This window comes from Cavia porcellus, unplaced genomic scaffold (assembly GCF_034190915.1).
Source record: "Cavia porcellus strain 051 isolate PalLab524CR breed Dunkin Hartley unplaced genomic scaffold, mCavPor4.1 scaffold_28, whole genome shotgun sequence".
In the NCBI taxonomy this organism is placed as follows: Eukaryota; Metazoa; Chordata; class Mammalia; order Rodentia; family Caviidae; genus Cavia; species Cavia porcellus.
Genome location: NW_026947511.1, coordinates 52196060 through 52209062, shown reverse-complemented (window position 1 = coordinate 52209062; position 13003 = coordinate 52196060). Strand labels below are relative to the sequence as shown.

Here is a 13003-nt window from a genome sequence, read left to right as displayed (position 1 = left end):
AAGGAGCCAGAAACATTATCAACAACCAGAAACTTTCCTATTCATCAGGATGAACCCACTGAGAAATAAATTAGGAACACGTTTTCTGTTAGCAGTAACATCCAAAAATTACCTAGGAATTAACCTGACTGAGACAATGGAAGGGGTCTACACAACCACAGGACCCTGAAACCAGAGACTGAGTGGACATCGGACAATGACTGACATGGACAGCAGGAGGGTGGCCAGGTCCCCAGGGTGACACAGATCTGATGCAGTCACAGTAGAAAGGCCCACAGTGCCCATCACCATGTCCCCCTTTCCTAGTGCCTTATCTTTCCAGCTGCACTGAGTTCCATGGCCTGGGCCTGAGCCCCTCTGGGTTTTCTGTACCCCAAACGCTCTCCTGGGCACCTGGGCACAACAGAACCCCCGAGGCAGTGAGGCCACATACACAGGAGACTGGGCCTTGCAGAAGAAACCAGCCTGGCAGGCAGGCGTCCCGGCCTGTGCCCATGAAGGCTTCTGAGGCACAAAGCCAGGTGCAGCCCACCCACCCGGGGACCCTGCTTGTGCTGGCAGAAGGGAGCCTGGCTGGGACACAGCGCCTGGCCAGGCCCATGGAGGATGCTGGCCCTCTGCCCACAGCCTGTCCTGCACGCCGATGGGTGCAGGCTGGGCCCAGCCTGAGTCCACTGCTGCTGCCTCTGCTCCTGCAGCTGAGATGCGCAGATCCGTGGTCAGTGGCCAGCAGGACAAAAACCAGGGTTGGACCTTGGTCCGGGTTTGGAGGGCGAAGCGGCCCATCCTGAGGGGTTCAGAGAAAGTCAGGGGTTACTGAGGTCCTCCGGGCAAGGGACTTGACCCGAGACTGTGCAGGTCCTCGTGGACTCCAGCCATCATGGTCAGCGGCCTCCTCATGGGAGATGCTCTGCGGACTGCGGGGAGGACTGAAGGAGGCAGCAGGAGCAGCACAGCACTCAAAGGAGACCAAGGGTCAGGGCAAGGCGGGGGCTGGGGCGGCTCTGTGTGGGCGGGGCTGCAGCCTCAGTGCTGGCTCTGCTCCCTGCTCCCTGCTCCTCCTTCCCCTCCCCCCTCCCCTCCCTGTCCCCCCCAAAGTCCCCCCCAAGGTCTGTGGACCCAGCCCCCCATTCCCCCTTGGCCCCCTCCCTCTCTCACCACCCAGCCTCCCCTGCCCCTCTCCTTCCTCCTACTCCTCTCAGCCCCACTCCCAGGTGAAGTTTCTTCCTTTCCCAGCTCAGAAAAAAGGACCCATTTCAGCACCGCTGCCCGCCCCACCCGGGCCCTGTGGTCAGCAGGCATCCACTCCCCCAGGGCAGCGTGGGTCCTGCCTCAGAAACCCAGCCGAAGTGCACTGTGCTGATCCATGTGGAACCAAGGACGGCACCGCACCCCCTCAACCCGCTGCTCTCCTCTCTCCTGGGCTGTGAACACTGAGTCCTCGGTTCTCCCCGTTATCCGTGGTCCACATGGTTTTGGAGCCTGAGCTCCTGGCAGCCTCCCCCTAGGTGCACTGACCCTCTCTAGATTCCCAGGCGCCACCACCCCAGGGCCATTGAACGCTCACAGCAGGGCGGCTCAGTCCTCCCTGGGGTCCGCTAGCTGCCCAGCCCTGTTGCTCCTCCTGCCCCAGACTGCAGTTTCCCAAGAGTTAATTTCCATCCCTTCGGTTTCCCCTCTGTGGTGCTGGTGACCAAATCTCTGATCCTTCCTCCCCTCCACGTCTCCATAATGCCCTGGGCACAGAGGAGTCTTCTTGCTGTCTTCACGGGGAGGCCTGTCCACGCCCCCGCCGCCCCGCCCCCCGCCGCCCCGCCCCCTCCCCCGACACCCCGCCCCTTTCCCCCTCCCCGCACGTCCCCTGCCTCGCAGCCCATCCCCTCTGCCGCTGCCGTCCCACCCCTGCCCCGCCGCCCCGCCCTTCCCCCAAGGCCCGCCCCTTCCCCTGCCCTCCCCGCCGCCCCACTCCTCTTACCCCACTGCCCTGCCTCACCCCTGGGCAGCAGGCCACACCCCGGGGCTTGGTATCCTGCTCTGGTTCCTGCTGGGCAGCCCCGGGCTCTCCCGGGAGCCTCCTCTGCGGCTTGTCCCGTGTCCTCCCCACTGTCTGTTTTCTCCGTCACTTTGGTTTCTGCTTCACCTGGTGCTTTGCTGAGGAAGGAGCACAGGAAGTAAAACTGTAAGATGCCAGACAGCTGAAAAAACCTCTTTACCCTTGCGGGGGGCAGCTAGGCCCGTATTCCCAGCGCTCTGGGAGGCTGAGGCCGGAGGATGGCAGGTGCCAGCCCAACCTGAGACCTAGGTGACTTGGCCAGGCCCTGTCTCAAAGTGAAAATCTAGCAAGGGCTGGAGATGCAGCTCCGTGTAAAGACCCGGGTTCAGTGCCCAGCAGTGAGGGAAAGACCTTGGCTGCCGGCACTTCCATTTGACTGGAGGTAGGATTGTGTGTCACAGATACTTGTTCCGTGGAGTTTGGAAACCACTGCTGGCTGCCCCTCAGTGCTCAGGGCTCTGGGGCTGCTGCTGCTGCTGCTTCCTCTGGAAGCTCTGGGATTCCTTCTGCTGTCACAGCCTACGATCCATCCTGCCCCCAGCAGGTGAGTGACTGACTACTCTGCACCCCATTCTCTTTAGTCACTGACAGGGTGCAGAGGGGAGGTCTCAGCCCAGAGCACCAGGCCCTCGGGAGACTCCCAGGGTGGCCCTGCAGCTGAGCCCAGGCTTTTGCTCAGAATGTCAGGGCAAGGGGGAAAAACGAGGAAAGGAGAGTGGTTTGTGCAAGGCGACCTCTCAGTTGGGGCAGATTTCTTGGGGAAAGCGGTAAAGTGGGAGGACCACGGGCACACACGGCACCCGGTGCACCGAGGTCCTTTAACATTCGCTGGGCACAGAGCAGGGAGTCTGGGTTCCAACGTTTAGCTGTTCATGCTCCTCTGGGTCCCCGATGTTCCCTCGTGTTCCCCCACATTCCCTCTTCTTCTGTTTTACAGGATGGGTTGGGGAAGAAGAGAGAAATAGGGTGCACACAGGTGCTGGTTTTGATGCAGGGAGGGTTTCAGGGCCTGGGCTCCAGTGTCCTCTGGAACAGCACAGGGAGGGCCTTGAGGACTATAAGAAAAAACAGCAAGCCGGGCATCAAAATGCACTCCTGTAATCCCAGCACGTGGGAGGCTGAGGCAGAGAATGGTCAGGACTTGGAGACCAGCCTGGCCTGCATAGCTCAGGGCCATTCTGAACTGCTATAGCAAGACCCTGCCTCAAAAAAGAAAAAGACAACAAAAGGATAAAAAGTAATAAGAATCTAAATGTGAATGTTGAAGCCAGAAAAGCAATTTGGGGGAATTGCCCAGCAGTAGGTGAGATCATTAAGGTAATGCAAGGAGATGTTGAAAGCTTCTGACTGAGACTTATGAGGTTGTTTTCCCAGGTGGCCCTGGAGGTTAGAGGTCAGATCTCCACCCAGACGCATATGAAACACCATGGAAAAGCTGTCACACTTCCTCAGGGACTCCGAGTGGTAAGATGGGACAGACACTGTGCACGTAGAGCGGTGACAGCATCTGTGTAGCCGGGTGTCCAAAAGCTTGGTGATGTTTGCTGAGCAGCTGCTGCCTTCAGGGCATCAGGTTCCTTTCAGATTTTTAGTCCGTGTAGCTCAGAGTCAGCAGTAACATTCTGGGCACAGCTGTCGACAGTCTGAGCAGCTGGAATGCATCGAGTTAAGGTAACCGCGGTCGTGGTCGCCCTAGCTGCCCCCATCACTGTGGTCCCAGTGAGAATGTCCCAGAAACAGTCCTTCTGGGGAGTTCATGTGTTCTGAGGAAATGTGTTCAAGGACTGAGGTTTTATCTGTTCTCTGGTAAGACTAGTGGGGGCCAAGCTTTGGCTCTTTGTCTGCGTACCCTACATGAACATATTAAAAATTATCTATGTACCATTGACGCTGGCACATAGCTGGTACCCACACATAAGGGAAATTCTTTGCCAGGAAATGCCATGTGTGGGGTGACAGGTGCCAAGCACTAGAACAGCCCAGCAGCTGCAGGCCCTCCCACAGCTTCGTAAGGAGCGGGAGGCGTCATTAGAGGGAAGAGGTAACTGTGGGTCTCCCCATTTAACCACGTCTGAGCCAGGTGAGGTGGGAGCATCAGCCCAGGAATCACGCGGTTTACTTGAGGTGTTTATGTCAGAAAACTCAGGAGGACAGGCAGCCTTTTTACCTTTGTGATTTTAGTTCCAGAGATCAAACGCATGACCTTGCGTTGACCAGGCAAGCGCTTGAACCACTGAGCTAAATCCCCGGCCTACCTTTGTACTTTTGGAGTTGCAAGAAATTTATACAATCTTTGTGAGAGACAGGTTCAGAAGTGAGGGAATTCCTGTGTTTTGCAGCATTTCCTGAACTTCAGTGCTGAGTTGCTTCTCAGTACTACTATGAAAACTTTGAATCACAACTTAAAATATTTAAAGTCTTATTTATTGGCCCACCACCCCCTTCTTTGTTTTATAACTTGAACCCTGAGGAGCTCACTGGCTCCTTCTACAATGGCCTGCTGTCTCGTGGGGTTGTGAGGGTGCCAGTGCCAGGCTCAGCAGGCAGAGTTGGAGGAAGGTGTGCAAGGAATGGGCAGTGTCCTCCAGTACCGAGACCACTACCTGGTCAGAACAATGATAACTTGTTGTAGAAAAAACCTGAGATCAACCCAAACATAACAGCCATGATGACAGCATCATATTAAGTGACATGAAGACAGTTTTACCGAGAACTGTCATAGTTTAACAGAGTGTGACCTAAGGACAGTGTTCATGTCCAGAGATGTATTTTATGTGATGCTCTTTAGAGTGTACAGTGCTTGAGCACTTCGAGGGTTCCAACATAAACATATAACATACACCTGTGATCATTTAAGCATCAGCCTTGAAAATCTGTTTGCATTTTTCGGCTGGCGGTGTCACCTTACACTGCACATGTCCTGTCACAAATAGCTGAAAAACAAGTAAAGGATAAGCCAGACATTTGAATTTAAAAGTTCATCATCATAAATAATCTCAGCCTAGATGTCACCACTAGGATGTTTTTTAGTTTTGGACTTTTGAAGACTTACACATTTGAGAAACAATATTTAATATATTTAATACACCATGAAGTCAGCAGTGAGTGTCACACATCAGGCTGGAACAGCCCCAGGAGGCAGTTTTGTCCTGTTGTTTTGTTGTGTGTTGTTTTTGCTACCAGGGATCAAACTCACAACCTCACACTTGCCAGGCAGGAACTTATGCCACTGAGCTAAGTCTCCGGCCCTTTGTCCTGTTTTTGTCTTTGTCAAGTCTAGGTGTCTCTGCTAATCATGCAGAAAAACACTCATGTTTAGTACCAAGTGCAAAAATGGTAGTGACAGCTTTTGTCAACCAGAGAAGAGCTGAGATCTGGGCGGGAGCAGTGCATAGTCAGGGCCAGAGCCCCGAATCTTCTCTGAGCAACAAGGAGCCAAGCTTAAAATGACTGAACCTGCAGGTTCCTTTGTAGAAACTGTATCCCCCAAAAGCCTTTTTCAACATACTTGAGCCTTCCAGTTCTGTCATGATCTGTTCTTCTAGTAGGGAAAAAATTTTGATCACACAAAGTCTCCCATGAAAGTCTGTCTCGTATACCTACAACTTTCTTTATATTTTTGCTTACTCACTATGAACTTTTTAAACCAACTTGGTAGTGGCCACTTGATTTTAAGATGTTTCTTTTCCTTTTCTTTTTATCTTTTCTTCTCTTTCCTGTCTCGGAATGTGACCTTTCCAATTGGACTGGCTGTCAGCAGCCTTCCCATCAGCCTGGAATCAGGGCTCTCAGTACCAGCAGGGAGCAGAGAGAGGAGGAGGCCGCCCTGCAATTGTAGTTTCACAGTTTGCAATGCTGTGATTAAAATGTGGGACAAAAGCACACGAGTCATTAAACTGTGGAATTGGTGACAAAACATAATAAAGCTCTGGGACACAGCACAAAGGTTATGTGAACAACAAACACCTAAACGAGGCTGGGTCCCGAAGCTGTGGGTCTGGCCACCATTCCTGCCCTTTCCCCAGAATGTTCCAGAACATTCCAGGCCTGGGCCTGCACAGCCTCACCCCCGTCCTGATGCCTGAGACAGCTGCCTCCCAGACCGCTTTGCTCCCCTGCTTTCCTTACGCTGACTTCTAAGTAAAAGCCTGAGGATCCTCAGCCCAGTGGCTCTGTTCTCCTCCCTGACTCTCCCTGTGGTTGGCCCCCGGACTCCTGGCCTCGTGGTGGCTGAGCTCAGTGTCTTCTCTGAGCAGCCTTCCCGTCCTCTACGCTGTCCTCAGCCAGGCTCTGAGGCAGTGAGAACTCGGTCAGGCCCATTCACATCGGACCTTTTCTGCTAATGCTGAGAAATAGTTTTGAATTATTTTTAACAATTTCCTGTTCCCCACACCATGTAAGACTTCTTGTGATGATGTTGCTGAAATTCCCAGACTGAATACAATATTCCTAATTTTTCTTTCCTCTTTGCAATCACTTTTCCAGGTTTTACTAATTTTGTATTCCACCTGAGCTCCTACATTATTAGTATCTATTGTTCTGTGATTATAGTTTCAGTTTCCAAAGGTCATTCTTTGTCCTGCACATAGCTTTACCCAGATGTCTCCGGGTTTAACAATGCCCCACCTTTCCTTTGTCTTTTACATGTTATTAATAATTGCGGTGGGGACCTGTTGAGCCTCCCTGTTATCTGCTTTCCTGGTCCCATGAAATTGGCCCTCGTAATTCACAATGACATTTACGTTTACCATGGCGATTCTTCAGAAATGCTCACTGGTTCAGAACAATGAAAGCTTTCTGTCCCTGGACTCGGCTTTAGCTCATCTTGTGTCAGAGTCTCGGGATGAGCTCTGGACCCAGCAGAGCCTGGAAACCTACATGGGAGCATGGGCCTTACGGGGTGTGAAGTCGCTGATGTCCCCTGAGCACTCAGAGCCACGCCCCCTCACAGAATGTTCCAGAACATTCCACTTCTGGGAGGGCACAGCCACACCCACGTTCTGATGCCCAGAGCATCAGTGCAGGACCAGTCAGCGGCTCCCTGAGAGAACCTTCCGGGTCTCATCCCCGCTCACCTCTCCTCAGCTCTGTGTCTCTCATCGCTGTCTGTACAAAGTATCACATGCTGAGGTCCTCGGGGTTGGCTTGGAGGTCACATTTGACCCACTCAGCACACAGCGTGATTGTCTGAGACATTCGACTGTTCCATTTTTCATAGTTTATTGTACTGATTGTAACACTTAGGTTTTTTCCATTCTTTTTTTTGGAAAACATAAGTCAAAGAATGTTTTTATTACCTTTTTTGGAAAATACATGTATAGTTTCTTGTCTCATTTTTGTTGTTATTATCAGAAATCGAACTCACAACCACATGCTTGCAAGACAGGTGATTATAACACTGAGCTAAACCCTGGTGCTATACTTTCCTCTATTAAAGAGAAAATCTTGTGGATGAATGTGATGGTGCATGACTTAAATCCCAGCACTTGGAAAGCCGAGGCAGGAGGATCACCATCACTTCAAGGCCAGCCTAGGCTACACAGTGAGCTCAAGACCAGGCTGAACTGCAGACCAAGACCTTGTCTCTGAAAAGAAAATAGAAAATTATGCTAGTCACACTGTGTGTGTGTCGTGCACTACTCACTAGGGACACAGGTGGAAGAAATTCTTGGGTCCAGGAGTTGGGGACCAACCTGGGCCACACAGTGTTGTCTTACAGTGAGAGAGAGAGAGAGAGACAGAGAGAGAGAGAGAGAGAGAGAGAGAGAGAGAGAGCAGAAGATGGGGAATGGGAACATGAAGAAGGTAGGGGAAATATTCTTTAGCTACTCTTTGAAATTGTCATACCTTTTTTTTGGTACCAGAAATCAAACTCAGGGCCTCAGGCTTGCCAGGTGGGTGCTGTGCCACTGAGCTAAATCCCAGGCCATTTATACCCATTTTAACACCGTCAACTTTTGTAACAAAGCATTTTCCACATACTCCTCTCAATCCTGTCATCATTTACTTTCAACTTTGTTGAGCTGATAGATTTTAAATTTTATTTCCATTTCTTGGTTCACATTTTAGTTTTTTCATACTTATTACTAACCTATTTATTTGACACTCCCACTTTTCTATTCCAACTTTCATTGGAATGTTGATCAATCATTTTCCAAGTGAGCTGTAGATTCTTCAGTATTAACTTTAAGGAAGTAAAAGAGCAGCCTGTGAGGTGATCCACGGGGGACCCCTTCTGTCTCTCTCAGAGAGACGCTTTTTCTCTCAATAGCAATATTCTGCTCTTAACCTCTGTTGCTCCTAAAATTCATTCTTCAATTTTAGAGAATACAAACTCTTGCCAGACATCTAGTAGGTCGGGAGTTTCCTTCCCTATGTCTGGTTTATGTCAGTGGCCCCGAGGGCTCATGCAATTATGGACTCCTCCAAATCTAGCGCTTGTGATCGGTTCCTTGTCCAGTGCTCGGATTGGTGGTGTGAGTGCTGCACCTGCCCCAGGCTGGTGCCATCCTAGGAAGTAACATCGGGAAGAAGGTGTCTCTCTCTCTCTTGCCAGTTTGTGCCTTGCTGTTTGCAGCCAGCCATGAAGGGCAGCCCCACCCTGCCACCCTGCTGCTTGGAGCCAGCTGAGTATGGACTATAAATCTCCAAGAACTACAAAAAATAAACCTTTGCTTCCCTAATTCTGAGCATCAGTTATTTTGTCTCAACCACAAGTAAAAGGTAACTAAGACACCCTATGCCACCTGGAGATCTTCCCCCGAGATCGTTGGAGATTTTCTCCTGTCTAAATGCCATATATATCCAGGTTGCCAATTAATCAATGATGCTGAGACTGGTTTTTACAAATACAGCGCTATCGCTGTCCATACACAGAAACTTAGGCGAGATTTTCACTGATCAAAATAATGTATTAATCTGACTCTTAATATGTCATCAAAAAGAGATAATTATAACTAAAGCTACAGGGGCTTATGACAAAATGTCAGCCTCCATCAATAAAGGCACACAAGAGCCAGGGGATTACAACTGCTGCCATTTCTAAACTTACCTGGCAGCTGTAATGCTCATGCTTTGATGATACCTGCCTCTGTGAACATACTTTGATTATGGTGCCTTGATTAAAATTTGTTCTTGTTTAAAGGATGCCAAACCCCAAGTAATCATACAGAGAAAACCAGTACAAAATATGGTAGATTGCTTTTGCTGGGATCCTCCAGATCTTCTCCAGAAAAAGTTATATGTCACCCACTGAGGCCTTAATTAGACTTAGCAGGCCTTAAAAGACACAGCACCTGGTCTCTCTCTGATAAATGAAGTAAAATTAAGATACAGGCCTCCCTCCAAACTCAGATGGCTTTAGACATTCTAACAGCAGCATGGGGGCACTGGTGCCAGTGTAAATCTGAATGTTGTGTGAACATTCCTGGGCGTCCTGCTAATGTCTCAAAGGCTGTTCAAGACATTAGGAGACAAATCAATGACACATCAGACTCTGAAATTCCCAGGACCTTATCCTTCTCCTGCCTATGGGGAGCCGTTAGCAGCTGCTCTTGGTGGAGATCTCTGTCAGCTGTACTCATACTTATCCTGTTGATTCTATTATTTGACCCATGCAAACTTAATTGATTCTTTGACTTTGTCTCTTGCAGACTTAAAGCTGTAGCCCCCAAGATGAAAATGCCTGTTCTGTTGAGGGCCTTCAGATGGACCCTCTGCAGAGTATCACTGACTGCCCATCAACAACCAGGACCCCTTCAGCCTGAAACAGCCCGATCGGTCATCGCCCATTACTGCTTCACAGCAGCTCAGGGTACTTTTCAGAGGGGAGTGGCATAGGCAGCTGGGTTATACAAGAATAGCAGAGCAGTCAGACAGGCCAGCGCCCTCAGAGGAGCCAGGGCAAAAGACCAGATGCCTTGCAACTGTGGGGAAAAACAAACACCTCCCTCTGTCAGCCAGATCTCAAGACAAAAGACAAAACACATGCAGCCCTGCCCTAATGATAAATATCAGGGGCCGATATTCTAAATAGGTGTCCATCTCCTGCTCTCCTTTCACCCTTTTGATTCGATTTACTGTTCTGTTTTACTCGCTTTAAAATTTAAAAGAACACCATGAAAATGATAGACTTGCAGGAAACAGAGGCGTGGTGAGCAGCACAGGAAAGCCCTCTCTGAGATTTGCTGTCCAGGTGTGGAATACAGCAACACGAGGAAGACACGAGGGGAAGTGGGCGCCTGCACCCAGGAGGACCCGAGGTAGGAACGGATCCCAAGGGGCAGTGAGGAGAGGACTGCAGCAAAGAGGAAGGCGGGGGCAGGCCGTGTGTTTCCTGACTCGGGACTCACTTCCTGGGGAGCAGCTCAGACCTGCAGACACACAGCCACAGCTGGCCACCCCAGAGGCTTCCAGAGAGATGCAGCAGTAGAGGGGGCAGTAGACATGAAGGACTGCGCCAGCGGGGGGTAGGTGCTGAGGGCTCAGTTGTCCTGAGGGAGACAGCAATATCCTGGGGCCACCTAGGAGGGGCCGGCTGAGCTCGGAACTCAGGACAGCTGCTGGGTCCATCTAGTGGCTCCCTGCGAGTTCAAATCCACAGAAGGTGAGCTGGCTGGGAAAACTTCAGGGGAAACTGAGGCACAGGCTCACTGAGGTTACCCACTGCCCACCATACAGCTACTGCTCGCTTGCTGGGGTAAATCAACACGGATCTGCCACTGTTTCCACATGTTGTTTACCAGTGACACCAGGGGCAAACCTGCAAGTGGACTGTTTTCTCTCTTGTTTTTTGTGGAGGGGTAGGGAGAGTAGTTTTTCTTTTTTTCATTTTATTGCGTATTTGCTATATTGAAAAACTACAGTAGTCTGAAAAAGGAGATATCACAAAAAATCAACAACTGGAATCTCATTTTATTAAAAATCTTTTGCACTGCAAAGGAAACCACAAACAGAGTGAAGAGACAACACACAGTGTGGGGAACATTTTTTGCCCACAGTTCGTTCCTCAGACAAACAACTAACATCTGAAATAGATAGATTCTGTATCTGTACGTTGTATAGTGCTCGAACTCGTGACATCACAGCTGCCAGGCAGACACTTATGCCACTGAGCTGAATCCCTGGCTCTAACATCTAAAATATATGAAGAACTCAAAAAAAATGAGACCATCCCCCTACAATTAAAGATACAATCCATAAATGGGCATCTGACATAATAAGCACTTCTCAGATAACAAAGTAGAAATGGGAAATAAATATACAAAATATGTTCAATATTACTGGTCATCTGAGATTCAAACTAAAACAACACTGAGATTCCATTTCACTCCAGAAAGAATGCCCATCATCAAGAAAATAACCAACATCAAATGCTAGAGAGGATGCAGGGAAAAAAGAAACTCCTACATTGCTGGGATTGCAGACTGTTGTAACCACTGTGGAAATCAGCATGGATAGTCCTCAGAAGAACTAGGACCATAAAAAAGCAATATATGCTCACTCATGTTTATAACTGAATAATTTAAAATAACTAAATCTTGAAAACAGCCCAAAAGTCCATCATCACAACCACAAAGTTGTGGGGTTTCTTTTTAAATACAACAGAGTACTACTCTACCCCGAAGAAGGTTAAGCTTGAGGCATTTCTAGGTAAATGGAAGCACTTTGAGACCTCGGTTCTTTGCTATATTGTGGTTCACGCGTTGCAGCGTCACTGAGTTCTGCCTGTATCATGGGATTTTGCAGTTCACAGATATTTATATAATATTTATGGTTTTAATTATCTTTCCTAAAAATATTTAAAACAACATAAAAATATTAACATGTGTATATAAGAGTGTGGGAAAGGGTTATAGAAGTCTGAGAAGGGTTTATAAAGCCATGAAACATACATGATGACAGGTGAGGGGTCACTGATGCACTTAAATGAAATAAATTGGACACATGTTGTTTAAATATCATTTGTTTTTCTGTGTGAGAAACCCAAAGTATAAATAAGTACCTAAATGTATGACGGATATTGAGAAAGGGAAAAAAATATTCAAATGGGAAGAGGAACAAGGTGGGGGCGGGGAAAGGCAGGAAGAGACAAGGAAAAAAGAACAGAAAGGAAAATGGAAAGGAAGCTTTGTAAGTGAGGTGGGAAGAGGGGCTGCAGGGAGGGGAGGGGAGGGGAGGGGGAGGGAAAGGGAGGGGAGGGGAGGGGAGGGGAGGGGAGGGGAGGGGAGGGGAGGGGAGGGGAGGGCAGGAGAAGCCCGACAGGTCTGGGTCCACATTCCCTACCATGACTGCCATCATCATGTATATCTAAAGTGCACTGATATGATTTTAAAATCACACACGAAAAAATATCTTTTGGAAATTAGAAATCTACTATTTAAGGATTGACAGCTTCCCCAAGCTTAGGGGTTTTGGGGTGGTTGTTTCCATTTTGGAAATGGAACTCAGGACTTTTGCAGGGCAGCTGACGAGCCTCTGAGCTACGTCCCCAGCCCTACAGCTAAGTTTTCAGAAGCCACCACTTGTCGCAGAAGTAACAAGTGGACTAACAGAAGCCGGCAGAAGAAACAGGGAGTTCCTGAGAGAAGGGCCCGAGTGGCCCACAGGAGGAGCTCCGTGTGCGGTCTGTTGTTCAGCAGGGTGAAGGCATATTTCAAAACCCAGCACAGATTTCAAGTGTGTGGCCATAAAATCCAGGCAGTGAAGTGACAGCTACCTCATTAGCTTGGTTTGCCCTCCCGTGCTGTCTGCAAATCCCCGGGAACCACACGGTGCCGCCACTTGTGCGGCTGTCCTGTCCCTCAGAGATGAAAACCTGCCCTCGCTCGAGAAAAGCTATTGAAATAACCCTTTTTCCACTTCAGTGCTTACGTGAGGCTGGATTCTTCTGTACGCTTTTCCCTCTAAACGAGAGACCAGGGCTGAGAGAGAGTTCAGAAAGGGTAAGAA

At 49.3% G+C, this 13003-nt stretch overlaps 1 long non-coding RNA gene across 3 annotated transcripts; it reads left to right on the top strand.

The window, feature by feature from the left end:
• Positions 1-1951: 1951 nt before the first annotated feature.
• LOC134473770 (uncharacterized) lies at positions 1952-12067 on the top strand. 3 transcript variants are annotated; one of them, XR_010044203.1, is made up of 4 exons: positions 1952-2179; positions 2455-2597; positions 3428-3517; positions 9706-12066. It is a non-coding gene; the product is annotated as an uncharacterized LOC134473770 (long non-coding RNA). The 3 variants fall into 3 exon arrangements; XR_010044202.1 differs by having other exon boundaries at positions 1952-2597; positions 9706-12067; XR_010044204.1 differs by lacking the exon at positions 9706-12066 and adding an exon at positions 8631-9687 and having other exon boundaries at positions 1952-2597.
• Positions 12068-13003: the final 936 nt, after the last annotated feature.